Below are 14,678 nucleotides of genomic sequence, written 5' to 3' on the forward strand. Positions count from 1 at the left end.
TAATGATACCCTCTCCCCGTGAAACAGTATTTTAAAACATTTGACTGTTGTTACCGGGTACATTAAAATAAATTCATTCCTCATTGAAGCTAAAAACTGTAATTCAGTTGGCACTTTGCTACATGTGTTGAGTATCAAAAATGCATTTCAAGCAGAGTTGAAGCAATTAGATTAAAAAACACATGATAGTATTTTTACAACTGTTTGACGCATGACTGGTATTTAATGGCAAGACGCCCTCATTAAAAAAAACATAGTAGGTTTCTTATTTGAACTATAGGGGGCGCTGTGACACACAATCCAATTATCAACACGTTTAATATGTAAAAGGAAGACAAAATGCGAATGCAAGTTTAGTTGTATCAAGGACTCAGTTTCAGTCCGACTATAATACTAGACTTTCAACCTCTTCAACAAGTGAAAATTGAATAAATAATTTTTAGTTACACATTCTTGTTTTACCAAATTTTGTGGGTTGATATATTGCATGCCAGTATGCAGGGTTATGATTTATCACAGTACATTGAACAAACTCGTAATCCTTCAACAATTAGAGTAATAAGACAAGTTATGAACTATCACAATTTTGCATGTACCCTGAAATCAATACTTGAATATATAAACACTGTAAAAGTAATTCAAAAAACGGTAGTGGTGTGTACTCGGTCCTGTACACAGTAAATTTACTCCAAGCAAAAATAAAGTCTTTTACAGTACATGAAACACTTTTGCAATACATTTCGTGATTGGTACACATTTACCTAAATATTTTGTATGTGTTTGACCACCGTAGCTTTCACTGACCCTAATAACAGATTTGAATTTGTAAGAGGGTGTAAATAGTGAGATGCTGTGGGCAAAGTTTTTATGAGCAAAATGGCGCATCGGATCGGCTATGAAATCCCTGTTCTGAATGGTGAACAAAATTACTCCTTGAAACAGATAACAGATGGCAGAATTTTGACTATAATGCACTCACTGTAAATAAAATTTAAAAAAATCTGCTCTGATGCGTTTCCATAGTAAATGAAACAGAAAGATGCATGTTGTGATGTGTTTCCATGAGAAATCAGACACAATTAAAGTCACAGATTTTGCGACATGTAGACTATGGTGTGATACAACACAGCAAAATCTATAGGTTTGAAGTGGTGAAAGTTGCTATTACAGGAATGCTGATTGATGGCGCCAGCTCCTTGGCATGCCCAATCAAATTATTTAATTTTACAGAGGTCAACTACAGATTTTCCTAAAATGATCACACACAAGTACACAGGAACGGCCATATGGATGGTCGCTTTCAGCAAAACAGTGCAAATCAGACAATGTTTCCAAGACTACATGTATAGGGTTGTACATGTAAATGCTATTACCAGACACACTTTTTAAACTATTTTGTAAGTGTAAAATAAAACGATAACCAAAGCATGCCACACACATTAACCTACAATGGGTGTTTAAATTAAACTAAGGAAAAATTTACATTAAGGTATTCATAGTAGAACTAGCAAAGAAGCTAGGGTGGTTTATCAATTTCTATGTGATACATGTATGCTAATTAGGATGCAGACCGAGGGGCCAATCACGATAAGGGTTTCAGAGTGAGTTGATCATTAGCGAATCAGAAAGATTGTACCACAAATCAGGCCAGGTATTACAGGCTGCCAGAGAGAGCGAGCCCCTTTCAGTTGTGTTTTTTTGGAAGTCCTCATTTGCTAATCTGCCACCTCCCTTCCTCTTTCCAAAGTTTCATTGCTAAGTGAGGTGGCATGTTTTGTCCTCCTTAGTGTGTAATTTAATCTAATGAATGATGCTTAGATATTGCATTTTACACGAGTACCGGGTAGAAGTATTTAAAATGATGTCATTTGATAATGAATGACAAAGAATCAGTTACAGATAATTTATCAATCTTTGTTTTAACCTCAAACAGTGCTTAAAAATTGGGCTCAAGCTTCTAGAACTCACTTCACATAGTTGGACATGACATGCATATGCATACTCCATAGTATTGCCTCACTGGTTAGACAAAACTGGGTAAAAACGCATGTTAAAGGACGATGGTTGCGATAACTTCGTATCTATATTTAGTACGCTAGATGTTCTTTTGTTAGTAGTCACATGATCACCTTTGAGTTTGTAATGGCGGCAAAGCTTGCCAAGTTGTAGTCTGCAGTTCCACAGGATAAAACTGAGTTAACGTGTTAATTGCCGTTTTTCCTGTGTGGATCTTTGCGGTGGTGGATAGGTAAACACTCGGTTACCACATAAATGGCGACGAGGATAACAGGAATGACCTTAAGGTGAAAAATCGAAATTTTTTTCCATGGACGGTTGTTGTACTGCAGACTATGTGTCAAAAAGGCCAAGCTGTGTGCTTCGTAAATTTGATGGTTACTGCATTTTCTGTGTGAAAACAGGAGGTATCGGACTTCGTGACTGTATAACTACAACTCTGTGTGAGTTAAAATAGTAAGTGAGTATCTAAGAATTATTCACGTGAACTTCCGTTGCTAAGACGATATACCTAATTACGTATTCAGAATGGCGCTAATCGGAAATGTTAACGAATTCGACCCAGAACTTGAGTCATGGACGGAATACAGTGAAAGAATGGAACATTATTTCGTAGCTAACAAAATAGTAGAGCCAGACATGAAGAGATCTGTGTTAATTGCCATAATAGGTCCTAAGGCGTACAATCTTTTGCGAAATTTGTGCAAACCAAAAGAACCAGGCAAGTTATCGTTCACTGAGTTGTGCGAGCTGTTAACCAAGCATCACGACCCGAAACCGTCAGAAACTGTTGCACGACTGAAATTTCACAAACGCAACCGACGAAATGGTGAAAGTATAGCTGATTATGTGGCTTCCTTGAAATCGTTAACAGAACACTGTAATTTTAACTCTCTGTCTGAAGAACCCCAGGATCAGATGCTACGTGATCAATTAATAGTTGGTATTAATGATGAGCGCATACAATCTAAACTGCTGTCCATTGAGCCAAAAACAGGAGAAATTTTGTCATTCAAAAGAGTTTATGAATTGGCAATAGCTGCAGAATGCGCAAAGAAAGATGTATCCGATATGAAGGACTCCCCTACCATACATAAAACCTATACAACAATAGCAAAACCATGTTGGAGGTGTGATGGTAATCACCAACCATACAACTGTATCTATAAGGACAAGACTTGCTACAATTGTCAACAGAAAGGACATATTTCGCGTAAGTGCAGGAATGAAAAGCGTCCAAATCAAGAAGCAGACACTACAAAAACATTTCGTGGGAGAGGTCGTGGACGAAGCTATACTGGCAGCAGGAAACAAGTCAAGTCAACAACTAAAGGTGGTAGTACTCACCAAGTTGAAAACATTGACAATGAGGTTTTGGAGGGAAATGATTTTGATGAAGATGACTATTATAGTTTTAATGAGATCAATTATTGTGAAGGAAATCTCAATAGAGCTAATCTGGGTAGAGTTGATCCTTTTATGTGTAAAATGAATATTGAAGGTCAATCAGTTGATTTAGAAATTGATACAAGTGCAAGCTTTACTTTGTTAAATGCACAGGAATTTAAAAAAATATGTAGATTTAACCCAGAATTAAGGCAGGGGTTGCAGAAAGTTGATGTAATTTTGAAGACTTACACTGGTGAAACACTGGATGTCGATGGTGTCGTTATGGTGGAGGTTGATTATAATGGTCAACACTTCACATTACCGGTGATTGTTGTATCAGGTACAGGGCAGAATTTGCTAGGTAGAAATTGGCTTGAAATTATTCAGTTAGACTGGAAAAAATTGGTACACCAAGTCAAGGTAGAGTCTAGTGATCATGATAGTTACTTGCATAGGGTAAAACAGAAGTATAATGATGTTTTTACACCAGGTTTGGGTAGTTATAATGGAGATAGTGCCAAGATTTATGTAAAGAGTGATATGAAACCTAAATTTTTTAAGGCACGTCCCTTAGCTTTTGCGCTGAGAGAAGCCACTAATTCAGAGTTAGACAGGCTTGTAGAGAATGATACTCTCACACCAGTACAGAATTATACCTCTTTTCTTATCTTATAAGGGTGTTTATCGAGTAAGTACTCCACAGCTTTGCTTTTATTTACTATCTTTAGCAGAATAGATTTCCCTCCTTCCTGCAGCCTTTTCTGTAGTCATTTTTTGGTATTATGCTTCCCCTCCCCTCCTCAGGTCTATTAAATGCAAACGCTAAAGATTATGTAAAAATTATGGCAAACCATGATATTTTCAATGCACATATAATACATTTTGTAATCATGTCAGAGCCAAAACTGTTAATGTTTCTTTGTTTTTTTTGTTTTTTTTTTTTTGGGGGGGGGGGTCAGCATGTTTCAAGTTTTAAAATATAATGCGGTGGGGCGGGGTCACCCACTTTTTTTTATTTGATAGGGGGTGGGTCAACTGAGATTTACCGCTGGCAAAATGGAATCTGCCGACCCCCCCTAGGCCGAAGTAACTGACCAATCCCTAGCCCCGAGTACAGTCCTGTAGGTTGGCCTCCTTCCGTTGAACTGTACTCAGGGCTAACCAATCCCTAATGTGTTCTATGCTAAATTTTTCATATTCACTGGGTTTTAATTTAGTGCATTTTCCAGTCAGCGAAATAAGCAATTATCAGTGCCCCGTACCCCCCACCCCCCCCCACCCCCAATCACTAATACTGAAGTTGTTTCCGGCTAATCAGTCGTACAACCAGGCATGAAAAATGTGTATTATTATTTACTGGTGTATAGTTATGAATAGTACAATGGAATAGTTTTGATTCAAATAAGAGTCAACCTACCAGAAACACATTTGAACGTGGCGACATAAGGCTGCATACAAGAACATGTGGCCACATGCAGTCTGCACTAGGTCAGAGGTCAGGGCCTCAGAGGCACGTGCTGATATTTATATACGACTTTCCCGGAAGTCGAAGATGTAGCCTTTCGCATGCGCGCGCATGTCGTTTTGGGGTGTAACGAAAACTTGCATGCGTGATATTGTGCTTCTGAGTGTACCAACCGACGTGACAAAAATTAAATTCCCTTCTATCAATTATCAGCAAATTGACATGTTTGTATTTTCAGCTATGACAAAGCAGGAGTATTTGTGCACTCCAGCCTGGCTACTTCCGGGAAAGTCGTCCATGTAGAACGGATTAGTATATGTTGCAGCGAGAGGGCGTGATCAACGACGATAACACAACTATTAAAATGTTACATTATGTTGAGCCGTTTATACGGGGTATTTAAATCATGTTTTGTAGGTGTGGAAAGGGAGTCCTCGGATGAGTAGATCATCTCTAATTGTCACAAACTATATATTAAGAAACCCGTAACAGACCCAGTCTCTCAAGTTTAATCATGATGTGAATTTAACACAATGCAAAAAGCCTCAAAGGTCACGTTTTAATCTCACAGGTCATTCTTGATAAAATGCACAATATGAATGGGAATGACAATTGTATATGCAGGGGGTGGGATAATATCGGTGCTTTCAAGTTTCGTTGTCTATGTGTCATGAAAATCTCCATATTAATATTTTAAGGTAATTTGGCACAAAAGTGTGCTTTTGGATACTGCTCGGAACTGATAAGGCTGTGGACCACATGTGTTAATTTTTTAAAATTAGCTACTAGTAATTTGCATATTTTTGGACCAAACTTAGTAGAGACATGTAATGGCATACAAGTTTCCATTTTAGGAAAATTTACATGTTAAATAGCTAATTAGCATATATTGCATATATTTGTTAAAGTAATGTTCTGATTGATACACATTTTATTACTAAGTGTATATCCTTTGGTAATAGCATACTTGTTTTTGGCCAATTTGCATACATGTGTTTTTGTTGCCAATGCCTAGAAACTAGGTAGGTCTATACCAGCACGTGTATCTTTAGCAAATATTTGATGGGGGTGTGTAGCTGGAGCAGGGCAAATCAATTTTGGGCCATGCCCAAAAAATCCTTGGAGATAGGGTTTTCCATGCTTAATCCCATGAAGGTTTTGGCTAAAATTGAAAATGAACGCGCGCATTGATTTACCGGGAAGTAATTGTGAGTATCGGTCATCGTTTCGAAGATTCAAAAGTGTCACGATGCAGTGGCGAGAGATGTCAGCCTTTTAAAAATCACACATGAAATGACATCCACCTAAAATCTATACAGAAAGTAACTAATAATACACAAAATCGCTGCACAATGCAAGAACTACTTTACGTGAACATAGTACAGTTACCAATTACGCCCACTATGATCGTCCATATACAAAAATACATTTTACCCACATTTTATTATTTTTCACTTATTATTTTTAGTCAGTAGATCATTAAGACCTGGATTACGATGTTTTAAATATTTAAAAATTAAAAAAAATGTTATTCAATAATATTAATATTATATATTATCCTTTGATACTCAACCTCTGAGCCTCCAGTCTGAGGCTCTGACTTCTGAAAAGTCAAACATACTTGGGCCAGTCTAACCCACTTGACGTCAAAAAATATACGACCTTCAATCGTTTGTTCGGTATATAAGAATTATATACAAATTGCAATAAACATCGCGTGACATTATAATAATAATAACGGTAACTGAATAAATCCTAGCGTGTTAAACAGAACGATCATATAGTTTGAGGGGTCATGCGAGGGATCACCACTTCGTTGCAACATGATGATTGCGTGGTTAAAACTTACAGGACACGACGTGGCACGCTAGAGAGCAGTCAGGGTTCATACATAAGTACCATTATTTAATTATTGTCATAACTCCATAGACGACCATGTTAGCGTTTGGGAGATTTTTTTCCAAAAACAAACAGGTTACAAAGATCAAAATATTGTTTTAATTTGTTGAAAACACACGTATGTAATACAATTCTGGCCAGCTCAAACTCCTACAAAATGAAACATGTAAACAAAACACATAAATATCATGTGAGGCCATCTACCTTCAATATTCTCAGAAAAGCAGCCATATTTGAAGTGTCTAATCGAGAGTTGCCTAGATCCACAGGTCACCGATAATAAAGGATTTTTGTAACCAAAGAAGTGTCATGAATTTGTTTTTGCGTATCTGTTGACTGACTTAATTAGCTGATTATTAGCAAATTGTTGTGTTATGTCTGTCATCGTTTAGACCTATTTGAAGTTTTGGACGGAACTTGGCTCAGTGATTTGGAACTAATTACGAGATAACCATCGCTATTCTGACTATTAATTCTGACAGTTGGTATTAGTAGTTATTAATGTAGTGAACGATTAATCAAAAGATATGACGTATTCAGTGCTTAGTGTGATTGGCTTTATGATTGAAAGTTACGCCCTAGAGTCTTTTTACTGCTTTGTAATTGGTTAGAGTTTTGAAAATGAATAAAGTTGATTTAGTTGGTCTTGGGGAGTACAGCAGAACAGACGCAGTCCTGGAGAGTCTTGGGGCGAGCCTTGACGCAGTCTAAAAGAGTCTTGGGTCAGCCTTGCGATAGTCTTGGGGATTTTTTCCAGGGCGCTGTGTCTTATAGAGTGCTCGATTGACCGACTAAGACGTGAGCTGAAACGTATTTCGTTGTGCGTGTCTTATTTGACTGTAAAGCTTAAGTGACTTTCTCGATCCCGCACCTCAAGGGGACGCGATAGAGAGACGAGACGAGATTTCCCCCTGACACGTGTGGAGAACCCCCAGCGAGAAGAATTCCCCCCGTGATAGAAGCGAAACGAAACGAAACGAAACTGAATAATACACGTAATGGCAATTAAACTGTAATCAGAGAAAGGATGTTTTATACCCACAATTACGACTGTCGGACGAAACTTAACCAGTGTATTCACCTTTCAGTGTGTATATAACAACATATAATATTTTTCAAAAATAACAATATTTTAATCAATAAGTGATTCATTTCGCTAATTACAGATGATCGGAAATTTGTAATCAGCGAAACAAGGGGCTTACACGTACAATAATCACGACTGTCGGACGAAACTTAACCTTTATATTCACCTTTCAGTCGTGTATATAACGACATAAAACATTTGCCGAAAATAACCTGATTTTATCAATAAAATTGAAATGTTCGTTTCGCTAAGTATAAATTTATTTACTCATAAATAAATATTATGGAAGGTGTTAATTTAATATTTTGACAATTACCGTTATATATCTTAAAAGTTTCCTGAATTACCTTTATTTGCACTGAGTATGTTTGATATGGTACTGGATTGTTATAATAAATGTTTTAGTGGCTAAGAAAGACTAATAACACATGTGAACTTTCCTGCCAGCCTATTGTTTTTTATAACGATTTAAAAAAAACATGGAAAGCAGACACGGAGAGCCGCTGATGGGACTCTTTGTTTCAGTGACTTTGTTTCACTGTAATGCTTGCCAAACTTGTAGTGTTATCGATGAACTATGGCAGATTCAGGCGACTAATGATTATGAAAGCTCTTACTAGTGAAACAAACTAAAATCCACAGTTCAGTGCCCATTTAAAGTATTTCATGACGCACACATTTTGTACGTTTTATCAATTTGTCAACAGAAGTGGCGAAATAAATAATAGAAGACCACGTTGCGTCGGACGATTTTTGAAATAATCAATTTTATATTTGTATTGATTATGTATGTATGTATGTATGTATAATGGATGAATACATCGATATTTTATGTATAGTACATTTGCATTGTCCGATTCGCATGCGTAATCAGTTATTGCTCCAATTAATAATGCAGTGTTGTAGCAATTATTCAATGGTCATCGAGTGTTCTAAGTTTACTTACAAAGAAATACATTTAACGCACACCTACGTCAACCAATGAACACAATTTATTCCACGGTCAAAGTGATGCAAACATGTAGCAATTTATAAGTACGATAGCTAAAATACCATACAACTTTCTACAATGCCTTTGAAACAGTTTTGAAAATGTGACTTTCATAATTCTCACAGAATTACGAAGACTAAAATTCTCTAGAATTACTTATCACATTTAGCTCTATTTTGTTGTTACTTAACCCATCATTTTAAGTGACTGTACAATGTCAAAAGAATGTACTTGTCCGGCAAAATATTGCAATTTCATTTCACCCATTTACCGACATTACTGTACACCGCGAATGAAACAATAGTCAAATGAAAGATGCAATGCTCGAACTGTAAAATACGAAAAATTAGTGGGAAAGACCGACACTAGACAAACCCAAATATTAGACAGAGACAAACACGTTCCAAAAACTATGTAGCATGTACAGTGAATGTGGCAGAATTTGTTTACTATCCGGTGTTGCATGCCTATAAACACTATATCTATAATACATGTACATGTATATACTGATGTTAGTATAGCCGGTATAGGCTGTAACAGTAAGATATTCAGGGGTAGTTTACTGGCCAATGGCTTAGAAGAAGTGGGTAGTACCATGAACAGTATAGTGCTGTCTTTGGTAGTACGGTACTACCTTCTACGAGGAAGTAGAAAGAAATCAACTGAATAGCTGCAGTAGTCGGGCACAATGGACACTAATTATTCAGACGTACAAGTAGAACGATGTTCAATGACCGCGGCGGGTTCCACGACTTAGCGGTTTAATTTGAGACGTGTTGGAATGAGTGGGCGCTTAGTTGAACGTGTCATCCAAGACAGAAATCCCCCAAAAGTGTAGGGGGAGAGGGGGGGGGGTAGTCGGGATGGGGCGTATAATCATGTAACATGGTATAATCGAGGTCGCCGCCATATTCAGTACAACAGGCTCTACTAGTTACTGACTAGTAGATTGCTTTGACATTGCATACTACAATAGTAGATACATGATGTCACATGTACTACTAATTAATGCAAGCACAACACGCTGCAATAACACAGCGACACATAAAGAACGAATACACTCACTGTGGTGCGCCAGTGTTGGCGTGAACCTGTACCCGAGTCCGCCTGTGTGAATAAAGGGACGGGCCAATTGTTATTACGGGAATATCGCAGTATGCACAAATAGAGTTAGGTGCGGAATTGTGCTTTTTTACTCGTATACCAGCTAATGTCTATGTTATACAAATGGGAGCTGAATTAGATCTAGACATTTCCAACCAAGCTGGCTAGAAGGCCAGCTAATAGTTTATAAAGTAGATAAAACAATTTCGCACCTTAATGCACAAAAACAGTACAGCGAGAGTATCGACCGACGAGCAGCGGAGGTCGATATGACCGCGTACTTGTCTGAGTATACTACTAGTACGTCTTTTCCTCCCAAGGATACATCATGGGAATGCATAAATCCAAAAATTTTACAACAGACTTTGCGCTTGGGACTGCGATGTTTGTTTTTTATTATTAAAAAACAATTATCGCGTTACCTGGGAAGGTTCGAAAACTCACAATTTACTACCACCGGCGATCCAGTCAGTTTTGCCATAGAGGGCGCCATGGTGAATCCCAACATTCATGTAACTCGCAGCAAGTCAGAATAATGATGATCTACAGAGTTTTTCACTTGACGAACTCGAAGTATGCAAGAAGATTTTTTTTCACTATGTAACACGTTATATTCTGTAGCAACATTTTGGTCTTGTTCACAGTAATTGACTTTTTTTTATTTAGAATACAAAATTACACCGACAAGCGTTACATATTAGTGTCAAGATTACTAGCAGAGAAGTTTGAACACACTGAACAAATCACTCCACGGACGAGCGAACATTTATTGGTGAATCTGAAAGTTCAACAAGCATCTCCAAAATTAGCTTTTTAGCTTTGGATAAAACACAAAAACAACAATAACAAAATTAACATCTGCAAAATGAGTTTCAGCATTGAAAACCACTTAGCGACACTGTTATAGCCTCGGTCTTTGAAATAGTTGCATGGAGGAGATAAGGAACATAACAAGCAGCGATTTTAAAATATCAATTTTGATGAATATGCTAAAATAATCAAATTTTGAGATTTCTTATACCAAATAAAAGAGAGATCCATTGTAGGTACGTGTATGCCTGCATGTGAGATTGGACGTTTTGACACTAATTGAACAAATTTAAGAAATCCATTTGTCTCGCCGAAATAACGGCCGAATATTTATGCACATTTTCATAATTGTTCTGCGATCATGTAACAATGGTCCATCATCACCATCACTACCACCACCTCCATCATCATCACCACCACCAGCACCACCCTACCATCATCACTGTCGTCTTCGTCAACAATCGTCCCCGTCGTATATGTTAATGTGGAAAATGAAAACATAAAGTACCCCCCGACCCTAAGGGAGGTGGGATCAGTTACTTTATTATTTAAGTAATGTATACCTGTCCACAGTTACCGTATATATCCATACACACGCAAACACTTACATTCACATACTCATGGATATACTCCATAGACACACGTGTCATCGATGCATACATGTAAACAACTTTCTCACAAAACATTTATTCCAGAATTGGCATATAGTAAGTACTTTGCTACAACTTGAACAGAATTGGTCACGGTCACTTTAACCTGCAATACAAATATAAATATTATTTAAATTAATCTCACATTGAATGTGTGTGGTTTTTTTCATAAATACTTATCTTCTCCCACTCCTCCAAAAAAGTGACAGCAATCATGATGAGAAAACGAAGTTGTAAGAAATTATATTCTTCGCGGCCACCTAAATTGAAAAAAATTGAATTCAGTTTTTTTGTGAACTTGTATATTAGTGATGTGCGACCTGAACTGCTGTTTTTGACATCTTTGAACATCTGTATTCATTTGCCGAGAAGAAAAGCAAGAATTGTTTCCCGAGAAAGAGCGATACAAGTTTCGTCAAAGGCGCCACCTTGATTCTTTTGTTTTTATTCACTTTAAATAACGCCCTCGCGATCGGGTTGCACGCAGCACACGAGTTCAAATAAAGCTGTACATCACAGCGTCCGCTTTACTTAACCATAAAAACAAGTGAATTGTTCAGATTTGACATTGTGATAACATTTACATTCTATAGCGACATCTATTCGTCAGTATAATCGAAACGAAATCCAGGTCAATGACTAGAAGTAGATCACAATTACATTAATCAAAGATATTCATGTTACTATTTACGTCTTTCTGTCTCTGAATACAGCCATATCAATCATATCAGAAATATAATAAAATTTTATGGACCCGTTTAATTGTGTAAAATTTGGTCATGTTTGTGTGTTTATATTCAAACGAAAGAAGTTCAAAATCATATTCCTTGCCGATTTAATTATCTACATATCTAATTCCCAATAATACACATACACATTTAGTAACCGGTTATTGTGCACATAAAACATTCTTTGATAACTCTTAGCTGGTCATGTGACCTCATTAATTACGTGTACACCGATACAGAGTTTCGGAAAAATATTTGTTGGTCGATTGACTCCTTTAATTATGCACATATGCTAATTCCATTTATTATTGACTGGATATTATGCTCATTCATATAGCGTTTGTGATGAACTATTAATGCGTCATATGACATCACTAATTATATGAATCTCTATTACCAGAGATAGGTATTTACTGATAGGTATAACCATATCACATTCACATTACCACACCCAACACGACAAACATGGATGCTGCTTGCAGGTTTATTTATTTATTTTTTTATGAAATATTTTTCGAGTCGGCCCGATAGTTTGTAGGCTGTTCCACATCATCCAATAACTGGTAGCCATTTTATGTCCGTGCATTTGTGTCATTTAGAGTAAAATCTACTCATGTTTATGAAAATTCAATAAGGTAAATGTGATGTGTATTAAAATGCCGTAATTTGAGAATATTTTCCAAAGTACCGCAATGTAGAAGAAAATAGTATATCTATAACTTTTATTCGTTTTTTTTTGAGAAAAAATATTCTACTCGATTTTTTGGACTTCTTAATACAAAATAAATTAAACCTTACCTCTTGTTCTCTGTCCCATCTATGTCATTAATGTCATATGTCCATTGTACTTTGTTGAAATATCTATATGAATATTGATTTTAGATTAATGAATGAGTATGCTTCTTATTGTACCTGTATCTTAACAAATAAACAACATGGCTGTTAATCTCCAAAGACAGCAAACACACTTGAGTCTGTAAACACAAACAAACATATGCCACAAATACAAAATACTTCTACTGAGTTGTTCTTATGAAGTATATTGAGCTCTCAGTTTCTCGCTGAAAAGAAAGTCCAAATTGACTTTTGAAAATTTCATTCACTCAGCGAATCTGACAATTACACTCTCTGGCAATGGTGAAACATCCTTCCAATTTTGCGGTCTCCTTGACAACTCTTCTAAATCAAATGGATTGTTCTCTGACTGAAAAACAATCCATCCTAAGGAAAGCATGAACATTTTGGAGTTATCTGACAATGAATAATCGTTGTAAACAGCGAGATCCAGATTATTCCGAAGCTTCTAAACGATTGGGGTTTATTTTTTGAAAAATTATAAACAATATTTGAAATGACTGATAGAAAAATACTCTAGATATTCTTCCTCAATAAATAATTTTAATGACAACTACTTACGTTCAAAACATGAGACCTCTGTAAGTGATGGTGACTGTTATACCAGTATTGGCATCTATTTTTGACAAATATCTGAAATAAGTCATCCCACCACCACCACCACCACCACCACCAGACTAATAATATTTCTACAGAACTACATTCAATACTACATTCAATACTTATCTACTACTACTATTATTAGTATTAGTATTAGTATTATTAGTATATTAATACACATAACATGCTTATTGTTAACACCCGCTTGAAATTATTGCTATTGCTTAGATATGTTGTGCCCTTAAGCCATGCATTACAATTAGAAATTAACAGTGGGCAAATGAATGAATGAATGGATGAGATATTTAATGAACGAATGATGGACAAACCAACATTGACACACAAACAAATTTAAATACCCCAAAACGAGTGAATGAATGAATGAATGAAATGGTCATCATAGCTTTTCATAGGAGTTTTTTCAATTTGGTGTTGGTTTTCGGAACTGATGATTTCCAGATATTTGCTACTGAAGTCTTGTGATGCAACAGTTCTGATGGAGGTTCCTCCTGCTTCTATTCCCGCTCAGCTTTTAGTTGTACTGTTGATCTTTAATTTCATCATCTTAGTGCTTTATTAGGGAGTTTCTCGAATCCTATGCTGTTGCAATTCTGTTGACCCAATCTTTTTTTTCTTGAATGTTTTACTGGGATGTGAAATTAAGGCAATGTCATCTGCATAATCAGCATCCTTCATTCTGGCTTTAGGCTCCATACAAGTCATCTTTATGTCTTGTCTATGTTAGATTTCTTCATCACCCAGTCGATGACAATGAAGAATAGAATGGGTAGAATTACACAGTTCTGTCTTTGTTGGCCGTCATGACGTGCACAGCATTGCCTGGTGATGTACATGTCATTTATAATTTTGATGACTTTTAATAGAAATTCATATGCTTTGAGAGTCTCCTAATGAAAGGGTTGGTGATTCTATGGTGGTTCCTTACAAGATTATGCATCCTCTTTCACTCCTGAATTCTGCTTGCTCTTCTCGCAAGACTCTCAATGATTTTTCACGTCCTTTTTAGCAGGTCTCCCGTTTTGAGTAGTTCTACAATGATGCCTTTCTATTTTCCGTCTGGACC

The 14,678-nt window shown here is 36.6% G+C and overlaps 1 protein-coding gene and 1 long non-coding RNA gene across 7 annotated transcripts in view; one reads left to right on the top strand and one right to left on the bottom strand.

Annotated features, from left to right (window-relative positions):
• LOC144363364 (TNF receptor-associated factor 2-like) overlaps window positions 1-14,678 on the bottom strand; it is a 106,942-nt gene that overhangs the window by 63,803 nt on the left and 28,461 nt on the right. For 3 of the 6 annotated variants that reach the window (XR_014926867.1, XR_014926868.1, XM_085492259.1), the window contains exon 1: window positions 9,913-9,986. The exons of 2 other annotated variants lie outside the window; for them this stretch is intronic. The gene's annotated coding sequence lies outside the window, so the exon portion shown is untranslated. Of the gene's footprint in view, window positions 1-4,822; window positions 4,909-9,912; window positions 9,987-14,678 lie in introns of those variants that run through there. One more of the 6 variants, XM_085492261.1, reaches the window with a different exon arrangement.
• The window catches only part of LOC146732718 (uncharacterized), a 47,923-nt gene that overhangs the window by 21,312 nt on the left and 11,933 nt on the right, over window positions 1-14,678 (top strand). The gene's annotated exons all lie outside the window — the stretch shown is intronic.

Source organism: Saccoglossus kowalevskii, chromosome 17 (genome assembly GCF_978046115.1).
Source record: "Saccoglossus kowalevskii chromosome 17, keSacKowa6.1, whole genome shotgun sequence".
NCBI classification, from domain to species: Eukaryota; Metazoa; Hemichordata; class Enteropneusta; family Harrimaniidae; genus Saccoglossus; species Saccoglossus kowalevskii.